General features: G+C 41.7%; 1 protein-coding gene across 1 annotated transcript in view; it reads left to right on the top strand.

Moving 5' to 3' along the window:
* The first annotated feature begins 453 nt into the window (after positions 1-453).
* LOC121537963 (potassium voltage-gated channel subfamily G member 1-like) overlaps positions 454-18100 on the top strand; it is a 45034-nt gene continuing 27387 nt past the window's right edge. Inside the window, exons 1-2 of the mRNA XM_041845644.1 lie at positions 454-643; positions 1233-1303. The gene's annotated coding sequence lies outside the window, so the exon portion shown is untranslated. The remainder of the gene's footprint in view (positions 644-1232; positions 1304-18100) is intronic.

Below are 18100 nucleotides of genomic sequence, written 5' to 3'. Positions count from 1 at the left end.
AGTAACTAAACACTTTTTTGCACTGTTGACAATGGTAGACTGTACCTCCACCAACTTATTCTCACAGTGAGCTCACACCTGTCTAATTTTGGACACAGTGAAGGCTATCCGAGTACATAGAGTGATGAGGAACCACAGTGAGTGAACCTCCTCAGGCAGCTAACTTCAGGGGACAAATGTAAACCGTCCACATGAGTCTACGGTCAAAAGAGAGTGAGTCTACGGTCAAAAGAGAGTGAGTCTACGGTCAAAAGAGAGTGAGTCTACGGTCAAAAGAGAGTGATTATTCCTGTTTCAAGGGGGGAACCCTACGCTCTACTCACTAGCCAGATGCTGGTTGCTGTGGATTTCTGTGAAAAGCTCTCAGAATGTTAGAATGGCACATCCCACCTGTGATGTCAGAGCTGCGAGGCTAGCTGTTGATGTAGAGGGAAGGGGGAGGCTGTAGCCTGTTGCTCATGATCATCAAATAACCTGGTAATACTCTACAAGCCTTGTGCCGGTGTGCAGAGAGAGCAGAGTTGTTGTGCGATGCAGAGGCAACAGCAACAGTTAGGACTTCTTTTTGATCACTTTGAGAGCCGTTGGCTTTTTTGTATAAACTAAAACTCACAGCTGTTGGAAGAACTGATACACAACCACAGTGAGTATTTAATCATATTTGTTCTTATATCATTAATATCATCTCAGAAGATATTGATACAACGCAGTTTTGACAGGTCATGTAACAGTAAATGCATAGTGGTATCAAGTGCTATCAGTATTTAACAAGACTTCAACAATTGTGTCTGTTGACGCTGACCACCCTTTCAACATATTTCTTTATAATTTTCAGTGGAACACATGATAAAACATTGGGTGGTGTAATATCAGTATTGCTACTGTACTAATCACCCTCACAGTTGCCATGATTATGATTTTTTTCCCAAAATGTTAATCTAGTGAGCATGTTTTCAGATTCAGCAACAGTTAGTTGAAAAATCAGTCAACCAGACATCACATTTAGTATTGATAATGATACTCTTGCACGCAAAACCCATTTGAGTATCAGTATCTATGTATATATTGCTAGTTAGTATTTCCCCCCCAGGGTTCTGAATTAAATAATAGTAATATACTGTCCTTTCAGTGCCATATGAAACATTTTAGCTACTGTCCACTCTGATTGTATCCAATGATTCCATCTGTTAATTTCTTCTCATTGCATCACTCCATCTCCATGTCTCTGACAGATGACTATGATTTGCATATTGTTGATCACTCCGTGGTAAAAGACCGGAAGATACAGCAGATACGCTACATGGTGAGTCACATGTATTTCTTCTTAGAGGCCAGATTTTCTTTACATTCCATAGCTGTAGCATCTGAGCAACATACAGTATTTGTTGTTGGCAAGGAGTATATCTAAAAAGACAGAATTGAAAAAGATTTACAAGACAAAATGGTTCCAGCATTTTTGGTATTCAGTATTTTCAAAGTCAAACAGACATTTTAAACAGAGTGAATAATAATGACTGCAGATCATTCTCAACATAATATACGTTTCTAAAGTAAAAATCTGCATAACAATGTTTTATTATACTCCTTTCCAACAGTTACCCATATTTGCTTGTAAGTGTAGTGACCCCCCACTACACTAATGTATTCAGGGATTGGAGACACTAGTTAGACAGACAGTGACAGCGTGTCTTGGTGTGACAATATAAATGTTGAGTCTGCATGAGGAGCTTTAGGCATTTCTACTTGTACAGTACGTCCAAAAAGTAAATACACATACATATACACACACTATACAGTCGTATGAAAAAGTTTGGGCACCCCTGACAATTTCTATGATTTCCATTTATAAATAATTGGGTGTTTGGATCAGCAATTTCATTTTGATCTATAAAATAACTGATAGACACAGTAATATTTCAGTAGTGAAATTAGGTTTATTGGATCAACAGAAAATGTGCAATATGCATCAAAACGAAATTAGACAGGTGCATAAATTTGGGCACCCCAACAGAAAAATCACATCAATATTTAGTAGAGCCTCCTTTTGCTAAAATAACAGCCTCTAGACACTTCCTATAGCCTCTAATGAGTGTCTGGATTCTGGATGAAGGTATTTTGGACCATTCCTCCTTACAAAACATCTCCACTTCAGTTAGGTTTCAAATCATCCCACAGATTCTCAACGATATTCAGGTCTGGGAACTGGGATGGCCATTCCAGAACATTGTACTTGTTCCTCAGCATAAATGCCCGGGTAGATTTTGAGCAGTGTTTTGGGTCGTTGTCTTGTTGAAATATACTTCAGCTTTGTGACTGATTCTTCAACATTATTCCCAAGAATCTGCTGATATTGAGTGGAATCCATGCGATCCTCAACTTTAACAAGAGTACCGGCACTGGCCACACAGCCCCACAGCATGATGGAACCCCCACCAAATTTTACTGTGGGTAGCAAGTGTTTTTCTTGGAACGCTGTGTTCTTTTGCCGCCATGCATAACGCCCCTTGTTATGACCAAATAACTCAATCTTTATTTCATCAGTCCACAGCACCTTATTCCAAAATGAAGCTGGCTTGTCCAAATGTGCGTTTGCATACCTCAAGCGACTCTGTTTGTGGCGTGTGTGCAGAAAAGGCTTCTTCCGCATCACTCTCCCGTACAGCTTCTCCTTGTGCAAAGTGCGCTGAATTGTTGAACGATGCACAGTGACACCATCTGCAGCAAGATGATGTTGTAGGTCTTTGGAGGTGGTCTGTGGGCTGTTTTTGACCGTTCTCACCATCCTTCGCCTTTGCCTCTCCAATATTTTACTTGGTCTGCCACTTCTGGCCTTAACAAGAACTGTGCCTGTGGTCTTCCATTTCCTCACTATGTTCCTCACAGTGGACACTGACAGCTTACATCTCTGCGATAGCTTTTTGTAGCCTTCCCCTAAACCATAATGTTGAACAATCTTTGTTTTCACGTCATTTGAGAGTTGTTTTGAGGCCCTCATGTTGCCACTCTTCAGAGGAGAGTCAAAGAGAACAACAACTTGCAGTTGGCCACCTTAAATACATTTTCTCATGATTGGATGCATTTGTCTATGAAGTTCAAGGCTTAATGAGCTCACCAAACCAATTGTGTGTTCAAATTAATCAGTGCTAAGTAGTTACAGGTATTCAAATCAACAGAATGACAAGGGTGCCCACAATTTTGCATAGCCTATTTTTCACATCTGATTTAATTTCATACAACTTAATATTGCTACACAAAAAATCTTTGTCTGGACAATACCCCAGTACTCAGCTTTTATTAGAAAATGAATGGCATGCCACTGTGATCATTTTCTGTGACGACAGAGTCAATTATTATGCAGCCTCAGAGGGGTGCCCAAACTTTTTCATACGACTGTATATACACAAAAGTATGTGGCAACCCTTCAAAATAGTGGATTCCCCTTTCCAACAAGTCAGTTCATCAAATTATTGCCCTGCTAAAGCTGTCCCTGTCAACTGTAAGTGCTGTTATTGAGAAGTGGAAACATCTAGGAGCAACAAAGGCTCAGCTGCGAAGTAGTAGGCCACACAAGCTCACAGAACGGGACCGCCCAGTGCTGAAGCGCGTAGCGCACTATCAAGTTCCAAACTGCCTCTGGAAGCAACGTCAGCACAAGAACTGCTAGTCGGGAGCTTCATGAAATGGGGTTGCATGGCCGAGCAGCCGCACACAAGCCTAAGATCACCATGCGTAATGCCAAGCATTGGCTGGAGTTGTGTAAAGCTCGCCGCCATTGGACTCTGTAACAGTGGAAATGCGTTCTCTGGAGTGATGAATCACGCTTCACCATCTGGCAGTCCGACGGACGAATCTGGGTTTGGCGGATGCCAGGAAAACGCTACATGCCCATATGCAATGCCAACTGTAAAGTGTGGTGGAGGAAAACAATGGTCTGGGGCTGTTTTTTATGGTTCGGGCTAGGCCCCGTAGTTCCAGTGAAGGGAAATCTTAACGCTATAGCATACAATGACATTCTAGATTATTCTGTGCTTCCAACTTTGTGGCAACAGTTTGGGGAAGGTCCTTTTCTGTTTCATCTTGACAATGCCCCTGTGCACAAAGCAAGGTCCATACAGAAATGGTTTGTCGAGATCAGTGTGGAAGAACTTGACTGGCCTGCACAGAGCCCTGACCTCAACCCCATCGAACACCTTTGGGATGAACTGGAACGCAGACTGCGAGCCACGTCTAATCGCCCAACATCAGTGCCCGACCTCACTAATGCTCATGGCTGAATGGAAGCAAGTCCCCGCAGCAATGTTCCAACATCTAGTGGAAAACCTTCCCAGAAGAGTGGAAGCTGTTATAGCAGCAAAGGGGGGACCAACTCCATATTAATGCCCATGATTTTGGAATGAGATGTTAGACAAGCAGGTGTCTACAGAAGATAGCCCTATTTGGTAAAAGACCAAGTCCATATTATGGCAAGAACAGCTCAAATAAGCAAAGAGAAACGACAGTCTATCATTACGTTAAGATATGAAGGTCAGTCAATATGGAACATTTCAAGAACTTTGAACGTTTCTTCAAGTGCAGTCGCAAAAACCATCAAGCGCTATGATGAAACTGGCTCTCATGAGGACCGCCACAGGAAAGGAAGACCCAGAGTTACGTCTGCTGCAAAGAATAAGTTCATTAGAGTTACCAGCCTCAGAAATTGCAACCCAAATAAATGCTTCACAGAGTTCAAGTAACAGACACATCTCAACATCAACTGTTCAAGGAGACAGCGTGAATCAGGCCTTCATGGTCGATTTGCTGCAAAGAAACCACTACTAAAGGACACCAATAAGAAGAGACTTGCTTGGGCCAAGAAACACGAGCAATGGACATTAGACCGGTGTCCTATGGTTTGATGAGTCCAAATGTGAGATTTTTGGTTCCAACCGCTGTGTCTTTGTGAGATGCAGAGTAGGTGAACGGATGATCTCCGCATGTGTAGTTCCCACCGTGAAGCATGGAGGTGTAATGGTGCTTTGCTGGTGACACTGTCTGTGATTTATTTAGAATTCAAGGCACACTTAACCAGCATGGCTACCACAGCATTCTGCAGCGATACGCCATCCCATCTGGTTTGCGCTTAGTGGGACTATCATTTGTTTTTCAACAGGACAATGACCCAAAACACACCTCCAGGCTGTGTAAGGGCTATTTGACCAACAAGGAGAGTGATGGAGTGCTGCATCAGATGACCTGGCCTCCACAATCACCCGACCTCAACCCAATTGAGATGGTTTGGGATGAGCCAACATGTGCTCAGCATATGTGGGAACTCCTTCAAGACTGTTGGAAAAGCATTCCTCATGAAGCTGGTTGAGAGAATGCCAAGAGTGTGCAAAGCTGTCATCAAGGCAAAAGGTGGCTACTTTGAAGAATCTCAAATATAAAATATATTTTGATTTATTTAACACATGATTCCATGTGTGTTATTTCATAGTTTTGATGTCTTCACTATTATTCTACAATGCAAAAAAATTGTAAAAATAAAGAAAAACCCTTGACTGAGTAGGTGTGTCCAAACTTTTGACTGGTACTGTATGTATGTATGTACAGTCGTTGTCAAAAATTTTGAGAATGACACAAATACTAATTTTCACAAAGTCTGCTGCCTCAGTTTTGATGATGGCAATTTGCATTTACTCCAGAATGTTATGAAGAGTGGTCAGATGAATTGCAATTAATTGCAAAGTCCCTCTTGGCCATGAAAATGAACTTAATCCCCAAAAAACATTTACACTGCATTTCAGCCCTGCCACAAAAGGACCAGCTGCCATCATGTCAGTGATTCTCTTGTGTTGACAAGGACAAGGCTGGAGATCACTGTCATGCTGATTGAGTTAGAATAACAGACTGGAAGCTTTAAAAGGAGGGTGGTGCTTGAAATCTTGTTCTTCCTCTGTTAACCATGGTTACCTGCAAGGAAACACGTGCCGTCATCATTGCTTTGCACAAAAAGGGCTTCACAGGCAAGGATATTGCTGCTAGTAAGATTGCACCTAAATCAACAATTTTTCGGATCATCAAGAACTTCAAGGAGAGAGGTTCAATTGTTGTGAAGAAGGCGTCAGGGCGCACAAGAAAGTCCAGCAAGCGCCAGGACCGTCTACTAAAGTTGATTCAGCTGCAGGATCAGGGCACCACTAGTGCAGAGCTTGCTCGGGAATGGCAGCAGGCAGGTGTGAGAGCATCTGCACGCACAGTGAGGCAAAGACTTTGAGGATGGCCTGGTGTCAAGAAGGGCAGCAAAGAAGCCACTTCTCTCCAGGAAAAACATCAGGGACAGATTGATATTCTGCAAAAGGTACAGGTATTGGACTGCTGAGGACTGAGGTAAAGTCATTTTCTCTGATGAATCCCCTTTCCGATTGTTTGGGGCATCCGGAAAACACCTTGTCCGGAGAAGACAAGGTGAGCGCTACCATCAGTCCTGTGTCATGCCAACAGTAAAGCATCCTGAGACCATTCATGTGTGGGGTTGCTTCTCAGCCAAGGGAGTGGGCTCACTCACAATTTTGCCTAAGAACACAGCCATGAATAAAGAATGGTACTATCACATTCTCCGAGAGCAACTTCTCCCAACCATCCAAGAACAGTTTGGTGACGACCAATGCCTTTTCCAGCATGATGGAGCACCTTGCCATAAGGCAAAAGTGATAACTAAGTGGCTCGGGGAACTAAACATCGAAATTCTGGGTCCATGGCCAGGAAACTCCCCAGACCTTAATCCCATTGAGAACTTGTGGTCGATCCTCAAGAGGTGGGTGGACAAATAAAAACCCGCAAATTCTGACAAACTCCAAGCATTGATTATGCAAGAACGGGCTGCCATCAGTCAGGATGTGGCCCAGAAGTTAACTGACAGCATGCCAGGGTGGATTGCAGAGGTCTTGAAAAAGAAGGGAAACACTGCAAATATTGACTCTTTGCATAAACTTAATGTAATTGTCAATAAAAGCTTTTGACACTTATGGAATGCTTGTAATTATACTTCAGTATACCATAGTAACATCTGACAAAAATATCTAAAAACGCTGAAGCAGCAAACTTTGTGAAGACCAATACTTGTGTCATTCTCAAAACTTTTGACCACGACTATGTATGTATACACACACACACTTTTTGGGATGGAAAAACTATTTTAGTGTAAACTTAAAATGACTAAAACCAGATATAACCCACTGGTCACAGATGTCAGTTCAACGTGCAGTTGTATTAAAATGCGGTTGAGTTGTCAACTAACGTGTCGTAAATTCAACATGAAATCAACAAAAAATGTCACTCATTGGATTTAGCTTAAAAGTTTTTTGCAAATCCAATCAGTTTTCCCATGTTGATTCAACGTCATCACATTGCATGTTATGGTTGAAATGACATGGAAACAACATTGATTTAACCAGATTTGCCCAGTGGGAAACTATGTAGAAAAGATAATGGACCTATATATTTTTTCATAATATAATCTTTGAGAAAAAACAATCACCAAAAGAGAAACTAGACAGTTGAGGAGAAATGCAGTATTGATTTTGTTATTATGTTTGAGCAAAATAACACAGTATTAGCCATGGCAAAATGCATAGAATTACAGAAAATTTGCTTTAAAGGCCCAGTGCAGTCAAAAACGTGATCATCCTATATTTCCACGCTATAATGTTGAAATAATACTGTAAAATTGTGAAAATTATGATAATACCCTTTTAGAGTAAGAGCTGTTCGAAAAGACCGCCTGACATTTTTTCCTGCTTTGGTGGGATGGAGTTTTGGCATGCCAGGCAGTAAATTAGTTACTAGACCAGTAAGAAAGAGAGTTCAAAACCACTCTGCCAATAATAGCTAGTTTTCTAATAGCTAGTTTTCAGTCCAGACAGTCCTAACACAATTCTTGCTTGAGAAATTGCTCTTTGCTTACAATCACAGTAAGACACTTAATGTTACCCCAAAATGATTTGATATCGAGATAAAAACGGCTGCATTGGACCTTTAAAACTGCAAAAATGTCTCAGATCTATTGTAGAATATTGGCTTAAATATGCAAAAATGTCTGTACAGTAGCTTGGTTTCCATCCAATTGGTGACAGATTTTCATGTGAATATTCTAAAATCTGCATAAAAACAATATGTGCATTTTCCCACCAGAGATGTGTTTCCATCAAATTGACCTGTTGCAGATAAAAGGCTGAGCTTGATGATATAGTGCACATAAAAATACCTTTTGCGGTTAAATTCCCATGTACCGAATAAAAAATACAAAGGGTTTCCATCGCATTTTCAACTCTACTGATGGTTTTTTCACATGTTAAATGTGCAACCAGAGGGAAGAAAACTCTAGACCACCTTTACTCCACACACAGACACGCGTACAAAACTCTACCTCACCCTCCATTTGGCAAATCTGACCATAATTATATCCTCCTGATTTCTGCTCATAAGCAAAAACTAAAGCAGGAAGCACCAGTGACTCGGTTAATAAAAAAGTGGTCAGATGAAGCAGATGCTTAGCTACAGGATTGTTTTGCTAGCACAGACTGGAATATGTTCCTGGATTCTTCCAATGGCATTGAGGAGTACACCACATCAGTCACTGGCTTCATCAATAAGAGCATCGATGACGTCGTCCCCACAGTGACTGTATGTACATACCCCAACCAGAAGCCATGGATTACAGGCAACATCCGCACTGAGCTAAAGGGTAGAACTGCCGCTTTCAAGGAGCAGGACTCTAACCCAGAAGTTTATAAGAAATCCGGCAATGCCCTCGGACGAACAATCAAACAGGCAAAGCGTCAATACAGGACTAAGATCGAATCGTACTACACCAGCTCCGACGCTCGTCGGATGTGGCAGGGCTTGCAAACTATTACAGACTACAAAGGGAAGCACAGCCGCGAGCTGCCCAGTGACACGAGCCTACCAGACGAGCTAAATTACTTCTATGCTCGCTTCAAGGCAAGTAACACTGAAACACGCATGAGAGCATCAGCTGTTCCGGATGACTGTGTGATCACACTCTCCGTAGCCGATGTGAGTAAGACCTTTAAACAGGTCAACATTCACAAGGCCACAGGGCCAGACGGATTACCAGGACGTGTACTCAGAGCACCGCTGACCAACTGGCAAGTGTCTTCACTGACATTTTCAACCTCTCCCTGTCTGAGTCTGTAATACCAACATGTTGCAAACAGACCACCATAGTCCCTGTACCCAAGAACACTAAGGTAACCTGTCAAAATGACTACCGAACTGTAGCACTCACGTCTGTAGCCATGAAGTGCTTTGAAAGGCTGGTCATGGCTCATATCAACACCATTATCCCAGAAACCCTAGACCCACTCCAATTTACATACCGCCCCACAAGATCCACAGATGATGCAATCTCTATTGCGCTCCACACTGCCCTTTCACACCTGGACAAAAGGAACACCTATGTGAGAATGCTATTCATTGACTACAGCTCAGCGTTCAACACCATAGTGCCCTCAAAGCTCATCACTAAGCTAAGGACCCTGGGACTAAACACCTCCCTCTGCAACTGGATCCTGGACTTCCTGACGGGCCGCCCTCCAGGTGGTAAGGGTAGGTAACAACACATCCACCACGCTGATCCTTAACACGGGGGCCCCTCAGGGTTGCGTGTTCAGTCCCCTCCTGTACTCCCTGTTCACTCATGACTGCATGGCCAGGCACGACTCAAACACCATCATTAAGTTTGCCAATGACACAACAATGGTAGGCCTGATCACCGACAACGACGAGACAGCATATATGGAGGAGGTCCAAGACCTTGCAGTGTGGTGCGAGGACAACAACCTCTCCCTCAACGTGATCAAGACAAAGGAGATGATTGTGGACTACAGGAAAAAGAAGAGGACCGAGCACGCCCCCATTCTCATTGACGGGGCTGTAGTGGAGCAGGTTGAGAGCTTCAAGTTCCTTGGTGTCCACATCACCAACAACTAACATGGTCCAAGCACACCTAGACAGTCGTGAAGAGGGGACGACAAAACCTATTCCCCCTCAGGAGACTGAAAAGATTTGGCATGGGTCCTCAGATCCTCAAAAGGTTCTACAGCTGCACCATCGAGAGCATCCTGACTGGTTGCATCACTGCCTGGTATGGCAACTGCTCGGCCTCCGACCGCAAGGCACAACAGAGGGTAGTGCGTACGGCCCAGTACATCACTGGGGCCAAGCTTCCTGCCATCCAGGACCTCTATACCAGGCGGTGTCAGAGGAAGGCCCTAAAAATTGTCAAAGACTCCAGCCACCCTAGTCATAGACTGTTCTTTCTGCTACCGCACGGCAAGCGGTACCGGAGCGCCAAGTCTAGGTCCAAGAGGCTTCTACCCACAAGCCATAAGACTCCTGAACATCTAATCAAATGGCTACCCAGACTATTTGCATGCACCCCCCCTCTTTTACGATGCTGCTACTCTGTTTATTATCTATGCATAGTCACTTTAATAACTCTACCTACATGTACATATTACCTCAATTACCTCGACTAACCGGTGCCCCCACACATTGACTCGGTACCGGTACATTTTATATTTTAGTCATTTAGCAGATGCTCTTATCCAGAGCGACTTACAGTAGTGAGTGCATACATTTTCATACTAGTCCCCCGTGGGAATCGAACCCACAACCCTGGCGTTGCAACCGCCATGCTCTACCAACTGAGCAGGACTCTAACCCCCTGTATATAGCCTCGCTATTGTTATTTTTACTGCTGCTCTTTAATTATTCGTTACTTTTATTTCGTATTATTTAATATTGTATTTTTCTGTGTATTCTTTCTTAAAACTGCATTGTTGGTTAAGGGCTTGTAAGTAAGCATTTCACTGTAAGGTCTACACCTGTTGTATTCGGCACATGTGACAAATACAATTTGATTTGAAAAGAGCATCAAGCATCAACCTTGCACTTTCACCGCCCTGTGAAGTTAATAATAATTTATTTAATCTGTAGCCTAATAAACAGCATGCTTTCCCGAGGATTATTATATCAATATTTGTGCATTAAAGCGTTTCCACCGACATTTCTCGCATAATTCATTTTACAGACACAAAAAGATCCCACCTTTTCTAGCGTATTTTGTTTTGTCGACATTTGGAACGTTTACAGAAAATGTTTCTGTTTCCATCAGGCCTGTCATGACAGTTTTTATCTGACAATCAGTTTACTCGCATAAAAAGGTTGGATGGAAACCTGGTTACAGACAAACGTTTTATCAAAACTTCAGCCACACCGATGGGCCGACCGCACCCATTGGCATGCCCCCTGCCACACCCCCTGCCACGCCCACCACCTAAGCCCCTTTTTGATCCAGAAAATATCCTGTAAATATTTCTGCTTTACACTGTAAACCCCACAGCTTTTCTATATTTATTTGCAACAGGCAACATGAAGGAAGCAATGCTCAACACCTTGATTACATCTCTAAAAGCCACTATTGGAAATAGCCTAATTGGAAATTAAGAGCGATAACAGAGCTAAGAAGTGAAGCAATATGAGCAGAGTTGATTTACAGCAGTACAGTTGTTAGATCACAGGATATGTTAGTAGGGTCATTAATCAATTGTGATACTACCAATAACCTGATCATGAATTTCCGCAAATGTATTATTGCACAAAATGCAATTCCTTCTTTAGACCTCTTTATGATGTATGGTGTGTAACCCATAGATCCATTTCTCCCACTCTACAGGGTTATTCAGATTTTAATGAGATGATCTAATGACTTTCTTGTACCTACATCTATAGCAGTCATGCTTCCCCAACCCCACTCAGACAGGGCCAGGGCCAGAGTAATTATAAACTGCTATTCCAAGATGTTTTTAGGAGTGGAGGACCTGAGTAACATATCCTAGATCAAGCCACAGAGGCGCCTCTTTAACAGCATCAATTACTTACATTCTCAATGCACCTGAGGAAAATAGCCTACAGAGACCTATCTGCTCTCTGGTCAGGGCTAACTGTCAACAAACACAAATTAGGCTGGGATGTGCGGAGGTGTGTGATTGGGGAACAAAGAACTTCACTCTTCCCCCATTTTCATATAACTTGAGTTGAGTGCCTTAAAATGTTGGCTAGTTCCTGCATAAAATATACAATGCAATTTATGTACAGTACAAATCTCCCAGTTTAGAATGATTTTAGATAGGTAATTTGGGTAAACCGTCACTGGCTGAACAGTAAGCAGACAGAGGCTTACATCAAACTTTACCAACAGGGCAGATTGTTATTTTATATCTCCTTTTGTACAATTACGTTACAGTACAAATTCCTGCTGGCAGGAGATTATAAATTACAAAGGAACCTACTGTCCATCTTTTTGAGCCACTACTAATTCCATCAGTCTTAACTCCGTTCCAAATAAAACAACTTTTCCTTTTGAGGCCCTACCATTCCACATAATCCTATTTGCTACCACTGCAGAAAATACCGGTCTTCACTCAACTCCACACAAAACAAGTTTTCCTCCTGTTATAATATAATAATATGCCATTTAGCAGACGCTTTTAATCCAAAGCGATTTACAGTCATGCGTGCATACATTTTTGTGTATGGGTGGTCCCGGGGATCGAACCCACTACCTTGGCGTTACAAGCGCCGTGCTCTACCAGTTGAGCTACAGAGGACCACGGTAGTGTTGGTATTACCTAGGGCCCAGCTCTGTTAATCAATCCCATCAACTAAAGTAGTTTCCCCTCTCTGTTCAGGCCGACACAATCTAATAATGGTGTCCAGAAAGACTGGATGTTGATTTTTCTCATTTTCAGTCCAACACAGTACATCCCTCATCCCTCCATCTCTTTGATCTGTCGTTCCATGTCCTCCTTGCCAGACCATCCCGCTGAGGCTTGCAGTGGGGTCCGGTTTGGTCTAGTAGCCACACAGAGCAATCCCTTCTAAGGAAGCAGAGCAATCCCACAGAGCAATCCCTTCTTGCCTGCATAAAAAACTGTTTTGAAAAGAGAGAAGGAGCGAGAGCGAGAGAGCAAGTGAGCAAGAGTGACAGACAGAGTTCAATATCTCTGTGGTCAAAAATCAATTTCACATAACACTACCCACTTTGAGACCATTAAGTGAGATGGGTTTCTAAAGGAGAAACAGAGAAAATTGTTGTTTAGATGGTCTGAATGGTCATTTTGGGGAGAATGCAAGACACCAGGTCAGGCTGTATACTGTTGTGCCATCTTGAATAGTCTACTTGCACCACACATTCATGATCGGGGTCAAAAACAAATGGTTAACACTGTTGGGGTGCTGGGAAGGCAAGGCCTCCCAGGAGACAAGAGGGAAGCACACAAGTCATTAGGAAAACAGTCTGGGACGCACACCAAGTCCTCCAGACAGCATGCTTTTGGTCAGTTTTGGTGAAGTAAGACCCGTCTATAGTAGAGGGTGAAAAATAGTTCCTACTCTGCTCATACCAAGTAGACAGGATTATTAAATAATGGCAGAGAACACAAAACAAATAAAAAGTAACCAACCGCATGACTAATAAGATATATGATTTGCTTAATTCAACCTTGTGTGAGTTTTAAATTTAACAGACCGAGATTCTGTATTGAATTCTAAATATTTCATTAATAAGAGATTGTAAAAATGTGGACTCCGTTTCGGTCGTTTGATCTAAACTGAACATGAATGTGTCTAGCTTAAAAAGGACTTAAGAAGATGCATTTAAGCTTCGTATAGTTAGTTAACTATAATGTACTTGTGTTTACTTGTGGTCCCGTGTAGCTCAGTTGGTAGCGCATGGTGCTTGCAACGCCAGGGTTGTGGGTTCGATGGCCAGTATAAAAAAAAAAATCTATGCACTCTAACTGTAAGTCGCTCTGGATAAGAGCGTCTGATAAAATGACTCAAATGTAAATGTTTACACAGACTTCTCTGAAACCAAAATGCCTTTTACTCATTACCAAACCAATGACCTCTCAAAGCTAACAGAAACGTCAATGTTGATTCAAAGTGTGACCAGAAAATGTCACCAAATAAAAGTTCACTTCTGATCAACTTCATATTTGTTACATTATGATGCCGTGAACGGCACAACTCCAGGATCTCAGTCATAGCCTTTATCAGACACTTGAAGTAAGTTGCTCACTATATTCCCCAAGCAGGTTGAGTCAGATTCTCAAGGTACTGTTGGAAATCTGCTTCAATTGTGTTACATTTTGAAGCCACAGACAACCCTACATTTCTCAGACCCTTGAAGTTTTCTGTATAATCTGGTAGTGCTTTCCAAAGACAATTTGAGTCAGTTTCTCGAGGCACAGTTGGAAATGCATGAGCACTGCAGACAGAGAGAATCACAGCCCAGGCCAGTGACTCACAAGCAATCTGTAGAGAACATGCCCTGTGGCAAAGCTGCGATAGATAGCATGGCAGAGGCACGGAGAGGCACATCGAGAGAGGGCCAGACCTCACCCGATCTGGTGGAGAGAGAAAAATGTATCTGGCTCTGTGTTTCATCTCTTTCTCTGAGATCCCTGGGAAATACAAATCTCCCTCAAGGAGGAGTTTAAAGGCACAGCTGAGTTCTAAAACACAACTACAAGGGTGCTCCTGTGACAGGACACACCTGTTACTACTGGCCCTAGAGAGTAAACAAAACTGGAGAATAGAAGGGTTTTATCTATCGTATCATTGCCATCCATGTCTTTGGGCTAAGAAGAGGAGAGGCATTTAAGATAATTTATTTGACAATTTGACCGTTGGAGCATGAAGAATAAATAATTGTTCTGCAATTTAGAGTGGAACATGCTTTTTACCAAAGAAAATTAGAGGATTTGAAGAATGTTTCAATAACCTTTATTCCTGATTTTTATCAGTATAATATCCTTGGAGCATCAATAAATGAGTAATTGTCATGAAATGGTTTACTGGATATTTAGGATTTTAGAAGCAGATAGACCATTTTAGTTTCAGCAAACCATGTACTATTTGCCACACCTTTCACTGGTAATATGTTTTAGGGTATTCCATCAAGATACAGAATGCTGTTGGGAATCACTGCTGTGTCATGCTTGTAGTCCTAAAAACCGGGAATGAGTTACCTCAGGTAAACGCCGAAAATAAGGTCTGAGGTTAGGAGATCTTATAGGTTTAGGAGATCTTATACGTTTTGTTCTATGAGATAATATCAGTCAGTTAACATGACCTTTAGGAATGATGAAGCCTTTATGTGCTTATTTTGATTACATAAATGCTTCAAAATTCACAAAAAGTGATGTTAGCTGATTAAGATTATCTCACAGAACAAAACGTATAAGATCTCCTAAGCCTGTGTTTACCACAGGACTTATTTTCGGTGTTTATTTATTTTTTACTCCAAAAACCCTATTAATTTCCCCATAAGCTTTGTACACGAACCATGGCGGAGTTAGTGCCTATAAAAAGATGCCATTACTATTGCTCTCTATTGACTGTCACAATAGTGGCCTGTAGGTTTTGTTCAAGCTGTTGAGTCGATTCAAGATGCTGATCATTGTGACCTAAGTGTCTCTCCTCACCCATCTTACACATATCCTTCTATGAGTAATGCTGGTTTCCTCTGTTATTTAGAAACAACCAGTGGCAAACCAAACACAGATTGCTCCCATAGAATACCAAGCAGGCTAAATGTTACAGAGAGGCTTCGCCAGAGAGGAATAGGCGAATGTCAATGTACTCCATAATCTTTGGCTTCGCTTGGGGTGGTTCACTCTAATGTGACAGGCGGGAAACATAGAGAAGGCCAACTGTAATCATTTGCTCAGAGGGACTGACAGTGCAGGTGCCTAATAACCATCCACTGACCGTGACGCACTCCGATCCATCCATTTTTAGAACCCTCAGGATCCTTCCTCACCCAGTGATTGGTGGCTGAAGACGCCTGCGCTCTGACATTAATTTGTGACAATTTGCAACTTGCTAACCTGCCTCTCCTTAATCACAATAATTTATTTAATTAGATTGGACATAAGCCACAAGGTCCTCAGAGCCACTGATGAAGTAAATCGTTTTCCTTTGTGGCTGCACACTGAAACTAATGAAAATTGTTCTTGAATTGAAATCCAATGTTGTTTTCTTAGTGGTATTTTTGGTTGCTATGGCATTGCCAAGGAAAGTCTGTCAGGAATCAGAGAAATACTATTAGAATATTTATTGTAATCATTATAAATCAGGGCACCAATGGGATTATAGGCATAATAAAACATTCAAACTCTGGAGATTTGTCATGTGTTTTTTTTTTCAGCTACAAAATGTGTTGTGTTGTGAGATTGGTAGTTATTTCACACAAGACAGAAATTGGAGTGTTCCAAAAGGCCATTTTTTATAGTTGTAGAGAGTGTAGCTGTATAAAGCAGAGGTGATTGTATTGTTAAAAAGGTGTTCAGTACATACATAGTTTTCGCCTTAGATACCACATGCAATCAATCCAGCCCTAAATGCTCTAGCTACCATATAGTCTCCAAAAAATAAAAACTACTTCGGAAAAACTAAAAGCAACATATTGTTCCCAGTATGAGCAACTGTTACACAATGGATAGCATATATTTGCTCTCAGAACATGGCTATGTTTATATCAATTGATCTAGACAAGTAATCTTGTTCAAAGATGTGTAAACGGCATCTTTATGTAACAGGGGTCAACAGTGTGGGTGTAGTGTTGCACCATTCTATGGTAATGATCCGTTTGCTGTGACCAAACTGGGGGGTAATGGGGTTGGAGTTACCTCTGTTCTGCTGCCTCAACAGCTATAAGGCCAGCCATGTGACATCCTCATACAAGTGGGATGACATCAAGAAAAACATGTGGTCAGAACCAATGTGGCAGGAATGTCCATATTAGGAAGAGCCAATAGTGGCAGTCTTGGCAGATTAGAAATCCATTTTTGTATGCAGGAAGTCACCCCGATGTGTATGATGATGTCATATTGCTGAGTCTATCTGCATGTGTGTATCTGTGCGTGTGAGTGTGTCTATGTGTCTATTAGTGTTGTTATGTAAAGCTCCTGAAATAGAAGTTGTTTGCTAGAAGATCTTGATTCCCATCACAACAGAAGACACCTCACCTTTGGCTCTGAATGAGTCTTGCCAAGTTCTCACTTGTTTTAGTTACAAGTACATTTTTCATTTCAACCCAGTGTTTCTCATAGCTACATAACTCCGCTACATGATACAATGACACCCCCTATATAATCAGACACCAGGATAATTTCAGCTCTCGTCAATCAAACAACATCACAGCGAAATCATGTTGTTGACTAAAATCCTGAGTCAGAATTATTGATGCGCAAAACCCAAGGCATTTTTATATGTTGATTAGACAAAGCTTTTATGTGCATTAAGGGGAAATCAGCCACAATCAGTAACTGTTTCAAGCATCCTAAATTGACCACTAAATGCAATAGGGTTTATTTTGTAGAGGCTTTTGCTCTTATTTGACAGTAATCTCTCCATTAGGGGCATAATGAGAAAAGATAGTAGGCTAAATCAATGATTTATTCATGTTTGTGGTGTTCGATGTTTCCCATAATTGTCACAACACCCTGTACATTTGGTGCCATGTCTGTTGTGGTATAGTGATGTACATTATGGCCACTTATACCACAGGATTGTTGAAATCTTGTTTCTGATTGGCTTGAAGGGCATTCTAGAGCATGCATTTTATCTCTATAATGCACAGCAACATTAAAATGGCTATAAAGTTCATTTTTACATGTTCTATGTTTAAGCTGCTTTTGAAAGTCAAATTGAAAACATTATTGGCATTGTTGAATTTGATTTTCATGACAGCAAGCTACTGTAGAAGGACTGATGGTTTGGTTCGCTAAGCTAGCAAGTCTGTTTGATTACCAAGGCTGTAGCTATCAAATCAATTTTCTAACTACTGCAGTGGATGGTAAACTCATTTTTACAGGGAAATGTCTACATTTCTAGCGGTAAATGTGTTAAATTATAGCCGTGGTATAAGAAGGATAATCAACTCCGGGTTCTATGCGTTCTCTGGAAAATAATGCAACTCTGTGGAAGGTTAGTGCCACCCCACTTAGGCTACGCATCGTGACACACA

The sequence above is a fragment of the Coregonus clupeaformis genome, chromosome 24 (assembly GCF_020615455.1).
Source record: "Coregonus clupeaformis isolate EN_2021a chromosome 24, ASM2061545v1, whole genome shotgun sequence".
Taxonomy (NCBI): Eukaryota; Metazoa; Chordata; class Actinopteri; order Salmoniformes; family Salmonidae; genus Coregonus; species Coregonus clupeaformis.
This window is presented reverse-complemented; position numbering and strand designations above follow the sequence as displayed.